Raw genomic sequence first — 18,067 nt, forward strand, 5'->3', positions numbered from 1 at the left:
AGCAGAGCGGCAGCCGCACCACTTCTCTCAGAGACATTAATCAGAGTTGCTGAGAGCGGACGATGAGGTGCAGTGAAGCCCAAGATGGAGAGAAGCCCAAGATGTAGTTGCTGCGACATCTGGCGAAGACAAAGGTGAAAAAAGGAGGAAGTTAAGGAGAAGGTGATTGACGGAGATGAGCAGACGGACAAGCGAGCAAAAAGCTGGTGGCCATTGTTGATGTCATCGATCAGAACAGGGCTCCCCCAAACATGGTGCGTGGAGCTATGAACTTCAGAGCAACGACTTGCAACAATCTGAACTGCCTTACCTTCTCCTTTTTCGTCTTCTGTTGCCTATCATTTTTCTTTCGTGTGCTCTGAACCTTCCTATCCCAAAGGATCAATGGCAGCCTCTCTGAACAACAGAAAGAGATCACAGAGCCAAAATTTCCTGCAAACTGAAGCTTGGATAGGGCTGGACATGCCTCTCTTCTTCCACGCAAGCGTCCATATAAACCTAATATCGTAGAGCGAGTGCCAATTGGAGCATTGGAGAGACAGGAGCCCGCCCTCGCTTAGTGGAGGGAAGTGGTCAAATCCATCTTCCCCAAATCAGAACTCTTCAAGGGCGGGCCATATTTTGTAGTTCATTGAAAGCATTGCTGTAGGTGTACACAGGGATGATGCAGTCAAAAGGCAGCAGTAGGTGTTTTGGGTGACTTAACTGATACCTTGGGTGTTAGTGCTGCAGCTTTGTTTCACTCTTTATGCTTCTACAAGAACTCTCTGCATCAGTACCAGGCATCTGAAGATCAACAGCTGAAAGAGACAGCGGATTGGGCATCCTTGACTAATAGCCACATTCTGTCTGGATGAATTTGAATGCAGTAGTCTTCATCCGGTTTTTCTGTACAACTGTTGATGAGGATGAATCAGAGCTTGTAAAAAGGAGAAACATTATGTCCAGCTTGCTTACAGATCACCTTATTCTCTATTAACACCTAAAGAAGAGTGGAGATAGAGAAGCAGAAAGAAAATAGAAGGATCTTTGGTTACCAAGGTGAGGCTCACTTGTTGAGATACCAAAACTGTTCATGACAGCATATAAAGAACATGGGCTTGCTCAGTTTCTTTGTTGTAACTCAACGAATTTGACAAGCAATATAGTGATCTTTGGCATCAAAAATTTGAGTTCTTCTTGTTAGCCTCTTTCCTTGCTGTATCTTGAACCCCGTGTTCTACAACTCTTGCATGAACTCTACGACATTTCTGGTGAACCCGACGTGAAAGCGCTGCGTCAATTTTCAGCAAGATGGGAGACTCGCAAGAAGAGATGACAGATGAGAATGTCATGAAGCATTTGTTTCAGTCATTTACATCCTATATGCAGCAGCAAGCTCATGTGAAGCGCGATAGTGATGCCATGGATGCCTTGAAAGCTGTCCAACAGGAGATGAAGCAATTCAATAGCCAACAAGTTTCAACTTACCTGCATTTGTATGAAGAAAAGATGAAGTTTTTGGGGGTTTCCCAAGACGTTTGGAGCCGCTACTTCTTGCGGATGAATATTTCCTGGAAGATACAGGACTTATGAACCACAGGAATTTCTTAGCATAGGTTTCTATGCCTAATAAGGGACTTTCAGTTACCGCCCTTCTGCGAGAGTTTGAGAGCCGCTAAGATCAGTTGGATGGAACTGAACAGCAAGCTTTGGAGATGCAGAAAGTGGAATTATTTTTACAAGCTGCTGATGCTGATTTACAGGAAAAGTTGGATGATCTTTTGGAAGATCAAGCTACTGATTGAGGTTTAAAGACCGAGTGGCGACATGTCATTGATGCTGTGAATACGCTTGTTAAGAAGCAGTGCAGGAAGGTATGATTGCATCGTAATACAGGATTTGCTTCTGACAAATCCTTGGAGACCTCTACTTCTACCCCTGCTGCAAGTTCTATGCCTAAGCCTACTCCTCCTGTTGTAAATCCACCAGTTCCTGCTGCTCCAGTGCCCTTATCAGTAGATGATGTTATTAAAGGCTTGGCAGATTTGACGATAGAGGCAGTCAAGGCTGAAGTTGGGAAGTTAAAAGAGCAACTTATGTCAGTACTACCTGCTGTAGCACCTGCTCCAGTGACTGCTTTTCCAGCTGGCCAAAGAAACGGGAGACGATGTATTTGGTGCGATAGTACAGAGCACCAACACTGTAGAGATTGTGATGCTTTTCAGGAAGCGCGTAAGAAGAACATAGTGTTTTGGGGACAAGATGGGAAGATATGGCTAACAGATACTGGTGCTCCTCTTGACACGAACTTTGGTAAGGGAGGCATGAAGAAGCTCGTTAATGATATGGCTGTGTGATCAGCTTACATGAGTGCTAGAGGAGATGCTTTAGCTTATGCAGTCCAGCTTGAGCAGAAATCAAATGGAGACTCTGCTTTATGGTCCTCTGCCTTGGAGATAGCGAGAAGAGGCAAAGTTCAGGCATCCACTATGACTTATGTGGGCTCCAGCATCTGAGGAGAAACGAGATGGTATTCTCCTATTGACAGGTATTCTATTTTTGCTTATATGGCGAAAACACAGGGTTTAGATGCCATGGTTGAGGAAAAGAGAAGAAGAGATAAGGAGGGTCTTAGCACCTCGCAAAAGACTAGAGAGGGTGACTTTGTTTCACCACCTGTTACAGCTCCACCTATGATGAGTTCTCCAGCTCAATCAAGTCCTGAACAACCTATGGGAGACAAGCTGATGAAAGAAAAGAGACAACTAAGAAAGGAGCCAGGATTCAAGCTCTTGTCAAACCTTGATATGCAGACGGATATGAGTAAGATTTTTCATAAAAGAATTTTGAATAGTGAAGTCACTTTTACTGTTGGTGAAGCTCTTGGGATTGCTAGAAGAGAAATACAAGATCAGATGCAGGATCTTTTGCAGAGGAAACGACATGCAATGGAAGGACCTGCTTTACATGGGTTATGGCATGGAGCTCTTGGGGAAGAGCATGATGATGCAGTGATGGTTGAGAATGCTTCTGTCAATCCGCAGTCGGAGAAAATAGTTCAGCCTATGCAGTATGAAGATGATGAAACCCCTATCCTCATTCCTCGTAGCCATTTTTCACGCAATCATTGGGCTAGAGCAACCACTTAGACGATGGTAAGGATTGGAGAGAAACAGATTCCTTTGGTTGCTTTAGTCGATCATGGTTCCGAGATTAATCTTATTGCTCGAGGTGTTTATGAGAGTGGCAAGTGGCCTATAGATGCAGAGCATGGCTGGCGCATGAGAGCAGCCAATAATACTTCTAGTGATATGTATGTTGCTTGTCCAAGCATCAGAATTTCTATTGGTAATGTTGAAGAGGATTATCATTTCTTTGTTTAGGATTCTTGCTCTTATCCGATTATTCTTGGACAGCCTTTCATTACAAAAGCAAGAATGGAGACGAAAGTGATGGATGATGGTTCAGCCTATGCACGGATACGCAGTAAGGATGGTATGCGAGCTGTTCAGTTTATGACTGTTGGAGTAAATCATCCGAGAAACAGGGACTCCTTGTGAGGCACCACTACCTGCGAAGGAGTTGGATTTTCATTAGGTGCCGCTGTCTTGCGAGATGCCAATTGTACGGAGCGGAGAAAAGAGGAGATCTCGCCTCCTGGCAGCCAGTCTTTCTCCACTAATTTTGTTGGTTTTTCTTCAGATAGTTCAGTGAGTTATCAGAAAATTTTAGATTTGTCTAGAGCTGCCAAGCAGTACATTGGTCGTAAGGAGAAAGAGTTGAAGATTGCAGGTATTTTGCAAGCAGAAGAGCATGTGGATGGGTTGTATGAAGGAATGTCTTATGTAGATGCATTGTCTGAGATGGAAAATATGCTGAAATTTGATGTATGTAAGGGTTCAAAGATCATACCTGTGCAAACCTTAGATATGTATCAGGAAATTTCTGATTTTATGCTGAAACAGAGATAGAGGCTGAGAAAACTCAGCAAACTGAATCTATGGCTGATCTTGATCAGCTTTCAGAGTTGCAGAGGGCTGAAACCTTTCAGCCAGCAGAGTTAAATGCTGGAAAAATTCAGCATATAGAGTATGAGGCTGCATCATGGCAATCCATAGAGCAGAGGGCTGAAACCATTCAGCCAACAGAGTTTAATGCTAAAGAATTTCAGCATACAGAGTTTCAGACTGCACACATGCAGTCCATAGAGCAAAGGGCTAAAATCTTTCAGCCAACAGAGTTGAGAGTTGCTGAAAAATTGCACAAATTGCAGCAAAGAAAAGAGTGCCTGACTGATGCCAAGGTTGACACGAAGTATAAAACAGTTGATAAGAAGGTTAAGTCGGTTGCAGGGCCACTTCCTCCTGATAGTGATGAGCAAATAGAAAAAGCTATGAAGTAGCCTATGTTGAGAGATCCTGCAAATATTGGACATAAATTTACAGCTGAAACTCCTGCAGAATTGAAGATTGGGAATGATGATTTCTTGCTTCCAGTGGAAAAAGAATGTTTTAGAGAGATGCTTGGACGACATGGTAAGGCATTTGCTTTCTTTCCTCATGAAATTGGCTGCATTAGTCCTGAATTGGTTGCGCCTATGGTCATCTTCACTATTCCTCATGTGCCATGGAATATACGTCCTATACCTGTGCCTAGAGCACACTTGCCAAAGCTGATAGAGTTGCTGAATGAGAAGATTAAGATGGGAATTTTGGAGCCCTCTTCTGCGCCCTATTCTAACAGGTGGTTTACTGTACCAAAGAAGAATGGTACCTTGAGATTTATTCAGGATATGCAGCCTGTAAATAGAGTGACAATTAGGAATGTGGGAACAGGTCCAGTTGTGGATGAGTTTGCTGAGGCTTTTGCAGGACGAGCCATTTATTCCCTAGGTGACTTGTATTCTAGTTATGACGAGTTTCAGCTTGCCTTGGAAAGCAGGGATATTACCACTATGCGGATACCTATTGGTCTTGTGAGGATGTGTACCTTGCCTCAAGGTGCCACCAACTCAGTTTCTCATATGATGAATGCTATGCATAGAGTTCTGCGAGACTATATTCCGCAGTATACCATGCCTTTCCTAGATGATGTGCCTATTAAGGGTTGTGCAGAAGAAGAAAAGAATGAGAGTCTTGATTTGCGAGGATGTAGACAGTTTGTGGGCTGAACACTTGGTTGCTTGTGAGCAAATATTGACACGATTAGAGGAGGTAAATTTGACTCTTTCAGGGCTAAAATCTATCTTTGGTGTTAATGAAGTCATCATAGTTGGTTGGTTATTATGGCAGGAAGCCTTCACCTGCAAAGGTGGATGCCATAAGCAGGATTGCAGAGTATTGCTCGACTACTTCAGAGGTGCGGATATTTGTGGGAGCTTGTGTATTTTACATGATTTGGATTCCTCATTTTGCTCACATAGCAGATGTTCTCTATCAACTGCTTCGAAAAGGGCAGAAGTTTCATTGGGATGAGAAGCATTCGAAAGCCATGCATAAACTCAAGAAGCTGTTGCAGTCAGCTCCTACTCTTTGCAAGGTGGATTATCAGTGTGGATGGCCAATCATGTTGACAGTTGATACCAGCCCTATTGGCGTAGGATGGGCAATGGGACATGATGATGCTGATGGAAATAGATATGCAATCCGCTTTGGAGCTAAAGTTCTTAATGAGCGGCAGAGGAGATATCCGCAGATTAAAAGAGAGTTGTGGGGAGTAGTCACTGCATTGAAGTGTGATAAAGGGTATTTTATTGGTGCTTCAGTTGTTGTGGAAACAGATTGCTTGCCTTTGCTTGGCATGATTACTAGCTGTTCGACTCTAGATATAGCGATGCTTCGGTGGATTGCTTACATCAAATCATTGAATCCAGAATTTCGACACATAGTAGGAAAAGATAATCCAGTTGCTGACATGCTGTCTAGAGCGAGATATGAGGATGAGGAGTCAATGCTTGCAAAAGATGATGAGACAGAGTTTTCAGCTTCTGTCCTTGTTCATGATTGTCATGTATCTACTATTGAAGCCTTTACTGAAGAACTCTATGTTGACGAGTGGCTGCAAATTGGTCAGTATCTGAGTTCATTGACTCGAAGAGCTGATTGGACAGATGATGTATTCAAGAAAATCAGAAGAAAGGCTTATGGGTATTTCTTAAAAGATGGTTTTCTTTGGAAGCACCCAAAGAAGAGAGGTGGCCTACCCAGTTTGTGAGGCAGTGATGCAAATACAGATTATGCGAGAGTTTCATGAGAGTTCTTGGGCTGGACATAGAGGTGTGTGGGCTACCTATGAGAAAATCAAAGAAAGATACTGGTGGAAAGGGATGTATAAAGATGTTTCCCACTTTGTGGAGACTTGCAGGGACTGTCAGCTTTACTCTTTAGTGTGGCATCGTGATGAGCTGCATCTGACCTATCCGCTATGTATGCATTATAAGTGGGTGGTAGACTTGGTTACTTTGCCAGTGGGACTTTGGCGGAAGAGATATCTTGTCTTGGCTAGGGAGGATCTTACAAACTATGTTGAAGGCAAATCTTTGCGGACGAAGACCACCACTACAGTATGTAAATTCTTGTTGGAAGAAATATTTTGTAGGTATGGATGTATAGGAAAAATTACTGTTGATCGTGGAGAGCTAGATGCAGATGAAGCTAGAGAATTTTTCTCACGGCTTGGGATTAAGTTGGCTCTCACTACTGCCTATAATCCAGAGGGGAATGGCAAGAGCGAAAGAGGATATTCGCTGATAGTTAAGGCATTGGCAAAAGCTTGTAGAGGTCGGATTGGAGATTGGCCGAGATTATTACCTTTTGCATTATGGGCAGATCGCTCTACACATAGCATGACTACTGGATATATGCCTACAGAGTTGATGTATGGGCAAAAACGTGTCATGCCTACTACTGAAATTTATGCTCTCACATGGAGTGCTCTTCCATGGCATGAGAATTTATCAAGGGAGGAGCTTCTAGCTCTTCGGATTCGTCAACTAGAGAGAAGAGCAGAAGATGTGCAGCTTGCAGTTAATCGTTTGAAGACAGCCCGACTCAGAAACAATGATAGGTTTGATTTGAGGCATCGCTTACGGCCTAGAGCCATAAAAGAGGGAGATTGGGTTCTAGTCTATGACAGTAGCCTAGAGAATCAGCATAGTAGCATGAGAAAAATGGTTCAAAGATTGTTTGGACCATATGAGGTGAAACAGGTTTTTGACAATGCTACCAATGAGTTGGCTGAATTGGATGGAAGGGTATCGAGGGTGCCCATTGTTGGAAAATGAGTCAAGATTTTCAAGAGAAGAGAAGATGAAGAGTATGCACTTGAAGCATTGGCAGAAGAAGAGCAGTCAGAAGAAATTCTGGCAGAAGAAGCAGAGAATATGGATGATGAAGCCGATGGAGAAACAGGTCTACTGGAAACTGATGAAGGACTGGACCTGTTTGTGGACTTGGATGATTCTGGATAGTTGGCTCATCCGGAGGATGCGCAGGTTTAGAGGGGGTGGATGTCGTGCTGCTGCGCATCCAAGCCGTAAACACCTCCCTTTTTGTTGTGCATCTGTGTTATCTTTTTGCGTGTGTTTCATTGTGTTTGATTGTTGCATTATCTTTCCGTCCTTTTCAGTACCCGCATCCAATGTACATACTCCGCTTGTGTGTTTGTGTTTGTGTGTGTTTCTGTTTGTGTGCATGTTGTGTGTGTGTGTCAGAAAAATATGAAAAACTAATACCAAAGATTATTATTATGCTGTCAATTTCAATGATGAATTCCAAGAAAAGTGCAGGAAACTGTGGAATCAAAGGAAGCTTTGTAGAAGCCGACATTTAAGCTATGAAGATAAAGGTTACACGTGAACAAGGCCAATGTAATATGCGGGACAAAGCTTTTTTTAAGAAGATACATTAGCACTACATGCCATGGAGAAGAAGGGTTCATATGCCTTTTCCTTTGATGGGAGGAATCTCTGCGGCTATCTCAAAGACTACAGTTGCTCCCATAGAATATGTCAAGCTTCAACAAGGATGGCTATTGGGCCTGGTTTGCTAGTAACCTGGCGTCTTCCCTCCTTCTTGTGTATTCCCTTGATTATGCTAGGACTCGCCTTGCCAATGATGCCAAGGGTGCAAACAAAGGAGGGGAACATCAATTCAATGGACTCTTGGATGTCTACAAGAAGACTCTGAAGTCTGTTGGTCTTCGGGGCCCTAGTAATTTGTTTGGACATGTGACAGAAAGAGATCTGGAAATGATGCACAGAGAACTTGGTCAGTGGAACGGGACTGAGCTTGACAACATAACTAAGCTGGTGTATGGGCATTTTCCTACTTCATTTACTAGTGGCACATAAAGGGGACATCGAGTAGAAACAATTTTGGCAAAACATGATATTTCTGTATATTTATGTGGACATTTACACTACCAGTTTGGAAGACAACTATTTAAGCACCACAAAGTTTCTTCCCCATGGAAGGTTGGAGAATTTTGAGAATGGGGAGTGGGTGACTCGAAGGAGAACAAAGTGATGAGGATAGTTGGAATAGATGAGGGACACACATCCTTTCTAGACCTGGATTTGACTGCTCTAAATATTACATATGCTGACTGGACTTGCCAATCTGGGGGCGCGGATTCTTGCTAAAAGAAGAAGCGCCAAAGCTCTGTTGGCACCAAGAAAGCAATCAATAGCAATTACCTAATGGCTGGGGGTAATTGGGCATGGAATCCACAACCAGAAACAGATCGTGAACACCTTCGTTGAAGAGCTAATCGGATTCCATGGGAGCGATGTGATCAACGACCAGCCGTACCCCGATCCTGCCTTTGATCCTAGTAAAGCTCATTGAGAGGAGTAAAAGTTCCGCCTTTAGAAGCTCAGATATAACATCTGGAAAACCTTCGCTCCGACCAGAATGTCGAGTGGAGAGGTCCAAGCTATGAAAAGCTGGTGAGCTGAGACAATGGAGGGAGCGGAAGCAAAGAAGAGGACATAGAAGCCACACGAAAGAAAAAAAAGCAGAGATGAAGAAATGATGGATAGGAAGCGATACCTACAGTAAGATGTGCAGGCAAGAAAGTCTTGTAGCAGAGCGGCAGCCGCACCACTTCTCTCAGAGACATTAATCAGAGTTGCTGAGAGCGGACGATGAGGTGCAGTGAAGCCCAAGATGGAGAGAAGCCCAAGATGTAGTTGCTGCGACATCTGGCGAAGACAAAGGTGAAAAAAGGAGGAAGTTAAGGAGAAGGTGATTGACGGAGATGAGCAGACGGACAAGCGAGCAAAAAGCTGGTGGCCATTGTTGATGTCATCGACCAGAACAGGGCTCCCCCAGACATGGTGTATGGAGCTATGAACTTCAGAGCAGCCACTTGCAACAATCTGAACTGCCTTACCTTCTCCTTTTTCGTCTTCTGTTGCCTATCATTTTTCTTTCGTGTGCTCCGGACCTTCCTATCCCAAAGGATCAATGGCAGTCTCTCTGAACAACAGAAAGAGATCACAAAGCCATAATTTCCTACAAAACTGAAGCTTGGATAGGGCTGGATATGCCTCTCTTCTTCCACGCAAGCGTCCATATCAACCTAATATCGTAGAGCGAGTGCCAATTGGAGCATTGGAGAGACAAGAGCCCGCCCTCGCTTGGTGGAGGGAGGTGGTCAAATCCATCTTCCCCAAATCAGAACTCTTCAAGGGCGGGCCATATTTTGCAGTTCATTGAAAGCATTGCTGCAGGTGTACACAGGGATGATGCAGTCACAAAGGCAGTAGTAGGTGTTTTGGGTGACTTAGCTGATACCTTGGGTGTTAGTGATGTAGCTTTGTTTCACTCTTTATGCTTCTACAAGAACTCTCTGCAGCAGTACCAGGCATCTGAAGATCAGCAGCTGAAAAAAAAGGCAGATTGGGCATCCTTGACTAATAGCCACATTCTATCTGGATGAATTTGAATGCAGTAGTCTTCATCCGATTTTTTTGTACAGTTGTTGATGAGGATGAATCAGAGCTTGTAAAAAGGAGAAACATTCTGTCCAGCTTGCTTAGAGATCACCTTATTCTCTATTAACACCTAAAGAAGAGTGGAGATAGAGAAGCAGAAATAAAATAGAAGGATCTTTGGTTACCAAGGTGAGGCTCACTTATTGAGATACCAAAACTGTTCATGATAGCATATAAAGAACATGGGCTTGCTCAGTTTCTTTGTTGTAACTCTACGAATTTGACAAGCAATATAGTGATCTTTGGCATCAAAAATTTGAGTTCTTCTTGTTAGCCTCTTTCCTTGCTGTATCTTGAACCCCGTGTTCTGCAGCTCTTGCATGAACTCTACAACAGTGTTTATAAGCTCGTGTATCAGCGCATCTATTCATGCGAATATACAGAACGCGTCTATATATAAGCACATGTATCAGCGCATCTATTTACTCTAGTATACAAAACGCATCTATATACCCGCATTTATAAACGCGCCTATATAAGCGAAAATAAACGCACATATTTTTCATTTCTCATAAAGTCCCTAAATATGACCAAACATCTTAACAGCTAGTATTTATAAACGTGTTTATAAACGCGCCTATAGATGTGAAAATAAGCGCACATATTTTTCATTTCTCATAAAGTCCCTAAATATGACTAAACATCTTAACAGCTAGTATTTTTTTGAATACATTACCAACTTTACTTCTTTCTGAGTATTACAAATATACATCCAATCATTCAATGCTAATTATATATGCTACAATGAATGATCAATCTCATCTTCAATGAGATCGGCCCTTGCTAGACTATCTACCTCTAGGTCTATATTACCAATAGGCAATGAAACAAATAAGTCTATCCCACTGTCAAATGTATTGCTATGCTCAATTTCTTCATCATCATCTGCAACCATATTGTTATCCTCTTCTCTGCGCTTCCTTGAACATCCTCGCAGGGATCATCTTGCACTGCAACATGTATATCATCGATCATGGCATCATCATGTGCATCATCATTGATTGTTGAATTGTCATCAACTATCTCTATGTTGGTAGCATTGCCATATATTGGTTTTGAACGATTAGATATGGGGATGACGTGCCACCATCGGTTATTGTTTACCATTGGGTGATACACAACCTGCATTTACAAAACAAAAAGTAAGCAACTTAGATATTTATTGTATTTTGAGAATGTATCAAGAAGTAATATATATAAAAATAAATAGCTTCTAATATACCTGCTCGCATTGTTGAGGTAGTACGAATGTGTCATTATTGCCTTGGTGAAATTTTGTAGAGTCAATCACTACAAAACCACTTGGATGACGTCTAATTGTGCATGATATCTTGATGTAGTTAAACCTATAAAAACAAGTGGATTAATGATGACATATATTTGATTAAGGGTAAGAATGAATAAAATAGAGTATGCAACTACCTGAACACTCTCCATAGCCTGAAAAGTCATGCATGGTCCACAACAACATGCCCTTTAAAGTGAAATCTCTAGAGGACAATGATGCACTCACATCTTGCACCTCAATACCTCTCCATAGCATTTCTAGCTCCTCGATCAAAGGCTCTAAGTAAACGTCCATGTTTTTTACTTTATGTTTTCCAGGAATCAAATGGGACAATATTACATGTCCTTTTTTTATTGCCATGGACGGAGGGATATTATAGTTCACCAATACCACTGGCCATACACTATATGAGGTGCTTTTGATGCCAAATGGATTTATTCCATCTAATCCTAGACCAAATCTCAAATTTTTTGGCTCTTCTTTGAAAGTAGGCCACAAATTGTCTACGTGTTGCCAAGCTAGTGTGTGTGAAGGAATTCTCTACTTTTCATCACTTGAATGGTGACTAGCATGCCATGACATGAGTCTCACAATAGATTCGCACTTAAACATAAGTTGAATACGTGGAATAATAGGAAAATGTCGCAAAACCTTACGAGTCACATCCATTGATTTCATCTCTTGGTTGTATCTTGGTTCACCACAAATAGGACACTGTCGTGCAGATGCATGATCCCCACGAAACAAGATGCAATCATTGACACATGCATGGATTTTAATATAATCGAGACCTCCAAGAGATGTCAGGAAACGCCTTGCTTGCTCCCTTCTAATTGGTAATTTATTTCCATTTGGAAGCATTTGTGACAATAACCTGCATATATTGTGCAAACAGAGTTAACAAACCGTGAATATTGTCTAGAAACATTTATGAATTAATATCAAATGATACATACTTCAATAATGCATTCAAGCTAGCATTACTCCATCCATAAATGGTTTGTAAGTTCAGTATCTCGAGAGATGCACGTAGAACGGAGTAGGTGCAACCTTCGTAAAATGGAGTTTTCGACGCTATGTGTAGTGGGTCATCTGTCTCTCTAGTGGCGCCCTCCCCCCGAACCTCATGGAAAAATAAATTGTGCACCATGTTGTCCAAAATCTTTTCCTCCAAAACTTGATGGGGCATTTGAAAAGGGTTGCTATCGTCATCATCATCGTCGTCGTAGCCAAGCGTCTCGATTGTGAAGACGCAATGTCTCATCCTCACTGGATAATGTACTATTTGTTGACTCAGCATGTCCCATACTAGTAGAAGATGACGACATAATTATACCTGGACCATAAGGACAAATGTGATTTCATTTGGTATATATGTCATATTCCCTAAATGCATGCATTGATACTTACAACATGGAGGCAAACATTTTGATATTGAAAGACTAGGAAAGTCATGTCATGTTGATCCAAAAACAACCAAAAGCTAGCATCTAATCAGTGGGGGTTGTAACTACGCATCTATCAGCGCGTGTAATATGTCGTCTTATCTGTGCATATACACGCGCTTACAGACGCGCCATGCAAATATAAAAAAAATTTAAAAGAAGTTGTGGCTTTCTTTTCAAACCAATGCTTTCCTACGTTTTTTGCATGTTTTCTGCCATTCGAGCTTGACATCACTAATCATGTCTATCTATCACTTCATGAAGACAATGAGGGAAGGAAATAAGAGTAAAAAGAGGACAGGAGGAAGGAAGAGCCAAAGAGTAAAGAACAAGAGCCAAACAGCAAGGAAGAGAAGAAGATTCAAGCAACTTACCAAGGGAAGGGAGAATGAGGACAAGGACCTTGCAACCTAGCCGCCACCCGTCGGAACAAGCAAAGAAGGTGAGTTCTTCTTCTCTCTCTCAATCTTGTTTTCTATTTGTTTGTCTCTCTCTCTCTCTCTCTCTCTCTTTACATGCTATAGACTGTCATCTATGGAGGTTTTTTTGCACGTTTTTAATAAAAGTTTGAAAAATATGGTCCGACTGTGCGCGTTTGTCAGCACGTCTAGATGACAGTGTAGACGCAGGTATAGACGCGGAAATAGACGCGCTAACAAACGCGCACAGAGACGAGATATAGATGCAGCATGTAATATGTTTTATCTGCACAAGGTAATATGATTTTTCTTATGTAGATATGGAATCTTGAATCTTCCAGCACTGATCCTGAGTTGGAACTCATGAATAACACCTTAGCAGAGTTTTCTAGAGGTGTTAGTAGCTGTTTTGGAGGTTTTCCAAACAAGGAGCAATTCATGGGGAAGATGACCAATTATCTTGGTCGCCCTCCCACTGCAAAGGAGGTTTTTAGTGTCATGTCTAGGACACCTATCACATCTTTGCCTAGCACTGCCGCACAAACACCAAACCTTGGCACACCAAACCTTGGTACATCTCTACTAATAGGTACTCCACGCACTATGCATACACATAGATCAGTTGATGCACATGGATCAGCTGAAGTACATGGATCGGCCGAAGCACGTGCATCTGGAGAAGCACGCGCATCGAGTGAGGTAGAGGGTAGTGCCCAGCGAGGGAGGAGGGAGAGTCGTGCGGGAGGATGAGGAGGTCGAGGGCTTTGTGGGGGTTGCCTAGGAGGTGGCTCTTGATCACCCTCACTGGGAAATGAGAGAGGTGAGCCTCCATAAATGTACTACTCTGTCACTGATGTTGGTGGTATCTTGCATGACTCTGAGGGGAGGGAAGTGGTAGCCTACTTGAGGAGTGCCGTGCATGCCACATACAAAGATTGCATGATTCCCTTCAAGCACCAAAAAAAAGGTTTGTGGCAAGAGGTGCTGCGGGCAATATATAGAAGGTACCCTAATCCCGAGAATTCACGATTCTCAGATGATTGGAAACAGTCAAAGGTGAGAGACGCGCTTCATAACAAGAGGTCTCACCTTATGACGCGTGCCAAGGAGTCACTGCGGAGATAAGAGCAGGGGCGCCTTGGATATGGACAACCACCCAATTGCCACCGCATGAAGTGAAAAGAGGCCAAGAAGAGAGCAGCGGAGAAAATGACAAGTCGCCAGTATGCAGAGGCGCGACGTATCCAAATGGCAACCATGGGATCGTCGCATTATGGATCGGGTGGCAGGGAGTAATGGGAGGCTGAGTTTGTAAGTATTATTTGATTTTTTTAAAAAATTAAATTTTGTAATTTGTTTCACTTGATTATGTAGTGTGTTCTAATACGTTGTATGTTCAAATTGTTTTGTAGTATCATATCATTGGTAGGATGCCTACTCCTAGAGAGGTAGACTATCATCGAGGTCATAACCGGGCGTCCACTTGACATCATTTCTACGAGGAGGGACTCATCACAGAGGAGTATTATAATCGTGCCATGAGGATTCCACAACCAGAAGAGATATGTTTTATTTTTTACATGAAAAGTATAGGTAACTCTAATTTATTGTTTGTAATGGTATTTATATACCTTAATCCTTTGTGTAGGCGAACCCTCATGCAGTTGAGGATAGCGAAGGGGGGACTAGCAGCAGCGGTGGCGGTAGCGGCAGAGGCACAGACAGCGGTGGTGGTAGCGACGATGATGCCTCTTCTAAGGACATGTAGAGGAGTCCCATGCATGCATGCCTCCCTTTGGCTTGTAGTTTTTATTTTTGATATGTATTACTTTCAGCTAGTGCTTGCGACCATGACCATGCTTGAGGTCACAAGCACTAGAGCTCATCATGTAAAAACGTTTCATCTATATATATATGAAATTTCGTGTTCTACATACATTGTTTTGTTTTCAGTACAAAAATCTTCGAAATAATCTTTCTCTATTTTCCCTAAGCATACAATTTGATGTTGATGGGGAAAAAAACACAAGAGAGCATGTGGCTTATTGTAGGAAAAATATGTGTCTATTCTCGTCAAAAACTTATAGAGTAAACGTTTTTTTAGACTTGCAATTACATGCGTGTATAGACGCACAATATGAATATATCCACTTTTTATAAATATGATTATATATTTACGTAGCGTGTCAATACACGTGTCTATATGGGTGTGTAACTCTGACTATAAGCGCGCTTTTAGATGCGAAATTTTAGACACAGCAGTAGACGCGATAATAAACGCGCCCGAAATTTTTTAACATAGTTCAAATATTGCGTCTACAAGCACGTCCATGGAGCCTTTTTGTTGTAGTGACAGCTAGAGCATGTGCATATATCTTCTCTAGTTCTACAATAAGAGGCATCAAAGAGGGCTTTATTGCATCTTCAAGATCTTTTGTGACAGCATGGGTGAAGATTGTCTGACTTTGATGGATTTCCAGAACCTCATCGAACAGATTCTCAGTTGTGTGCTAACCCTCTTTTAGAAAATGATTATGCATATGATATACTGGAGCAACGTAGAGTTTGTGTTTGTATGGAGCCAATGTTGAATGATGGATAGAGGGTTGTATATAATGCAGTTATAGGTGCCATTGGTGGAAACTTTGGGGATGTTTTTTTTTTTGGATGGTCCCGGTGGGTCTGGAAAGACATTTCTTTACAAGTGTTTGCTTGCTAGGTTGCGCAGTAATCGTCATATAGCATTAGCAACGGTATCATCTGGCATTGCTGCTTTGCTTTTGCAAGGCGATCGTACTGCTCACTCGAGGTTTAAAATTCCATTGGATCTATGTTATCGATCCACCTGTAATATTCATGTTCAGAGCGATCTTGCTCAACTGTTCAGACAGTCGAGCCTTATTTTATGGGATGAGGCTCCCATGATGACTAGGTTTGCATTTGAAGCTGTTGATAGAACTTTAAGAGATATTATGAGCTGTGATAAACCATTTGGTGGAAAGGTTACTTTGCTTGGGGGTGATTTTAGGCAAATCCTACCCGTCGTGATGAAGGGCTCCCGTCAAGATATTGCTAATGTGGCATTATGTTACTCTCATTTATGTTAAGGTACTAAGGTTGTCTGGGAATATGAGGATGTCAACTACTAGTGGTGTAATGGATAATGGATTTGTTGGTTGGATTCAAGGGATAGGGGATGGAGTGGATATTACGGAGAATTGTGATAAGTTACATATTCCATCTAGCATGGTATTGAAAGGGCGCTCTATTGAAACCTTGGTTAATAGTGTATACGGTGAAGTGTCCACGGTGAGAGACTTTGGGGCATATTTCAGTGAGCGTGCTATACTTGCAGTGCAGAATACAGAGATGGCTTCTTTGAATCATTGTGCATTGCAATCGCCAGGAGAAGTTATACAATACTATAGTGTGGATTCAATTGCAGAGACGGGTGATAGCTCATTTTTATACTCTGTAGAGTATTTAAATACACTAGATCTTGGAGGTGGATTTCCTCCCCATCTATTGTTGCTAAAGATGAATGCACCTATTATTTTGCTTAGGAACTTAATTAAATCCAGCAAAAGGTTTGTGTAATGATACATGGTTGATGTGTAAGGCATTCAATAAAAAGGTGATAGATGCTGAGATAATAACAAGGACAAATGTAGGGGAACGAGTTTTTATTCCTAGGATCACTTTTATTTGTAGCACCTTGCAATTTCCGTTTGCTATGAGGCGGAGGCAATTTCCTGTTCGACTGGCGTTTGCTATGACGATCAATAAGTCTCAAGGCCAGACATTGTCTGTTGTTGGTCTTTACTAAAGACACCAGTATTTACACATGGACAGTTGTATGTTGCATTTTCAAGGGTGAAATCCTCATGCGGTGTGAGGGTGTTATTAGATGAGGATGGAAGCACTGTGAATGCCACGACAACCATTGTGTACAAGGAGGTACTTCTAAAGATGCAATGAGGTGCATTGCTTTTTTGCAAAGATGCATACGGAGATGAATTTTTCGGAGAGTGGAAGATATGCTTGCATTTTTTCAAAGATGTATCTATTGAATTTTGATGGCTTTGAGATCCTTGCTTACACATGTATGTGAAATAGCCTCGAAGCTGTATTCGGTTGGTATATACTCAATGGTAATTGAGTATATATTTCCTGCACTATATATAAGTATTTGCTTGACTTTTGCAGATGCCTACTCTAAGCTGGGGTTATTATCCAGCTTCTGAGTATCAGAAGAAACTGCAGTGTAACTTGCGCGCAGTGACAACGGATGATATTATAATAAGAACGCTTGCAAGGGTCATTGAGCGTTTGTATGATTATGTCAACATAGAGATTTTACTTCCAGTTTTTATTGAGGTGGTGCATTGTGGATAAACTCAGTGCTTTCGAGTGCATATGGGTGAAGTGTTGAGAATCATCAATCACACTCACTAAAACAACCTCTTTGTATGGAGCTTCAGGGCCAAGGACATACAAGCTAACCTATCCCATATGCACAATGGTGCCTACTGCAGTTTCCTACTTTCCTATAAAGCATTGTACTTGCTTCCTTTTCTTAATGCAATGATAGTACTCTTTTCTTTCCAGTGAAGTGTCAGTGTCATTGTCCACATACACAAGATTGTGTTTATGAGTCCAAGTCTCAATCTTGGAACCTAATTCACTTGTGTAACAAACAGTGTCTTTGTCTTCTCCATCATGAGTCCACACTTCTCCTTCCATCCACCATAACTCACTGCCATGCTCTAGATCCCATAACTTTAATATGGTATCAAAGCCCAGTCGGGCATGGCTCAGCTCGGCTTAGCTCTCCTCTGTCCTCTCTCAGCTCATGTTAATCTCTGGTCAGCTTAGTTCCATCCCATGACTTCATCTCCCAACTCTACCCTCACTGAAGCTTCCATGGCAGCCATAG

Source organism: Lygodium microphyllum, chromosome 2 (assembly GCF_053477565.2).
Source record: "Lygodium microphyllum isolate KBCC chromosome 2, Lygodium_microphyllum_v1.1.10, whole genome shotgun sequence".
Taxonomy (NCBI): domain Eukaryota; kingdom Viridiplantae; phylum Streptophyta; class Polypodiopsida; order Schizaeales; family Lygodiaceae; genus Lygodium; species Lygodium microphyllum.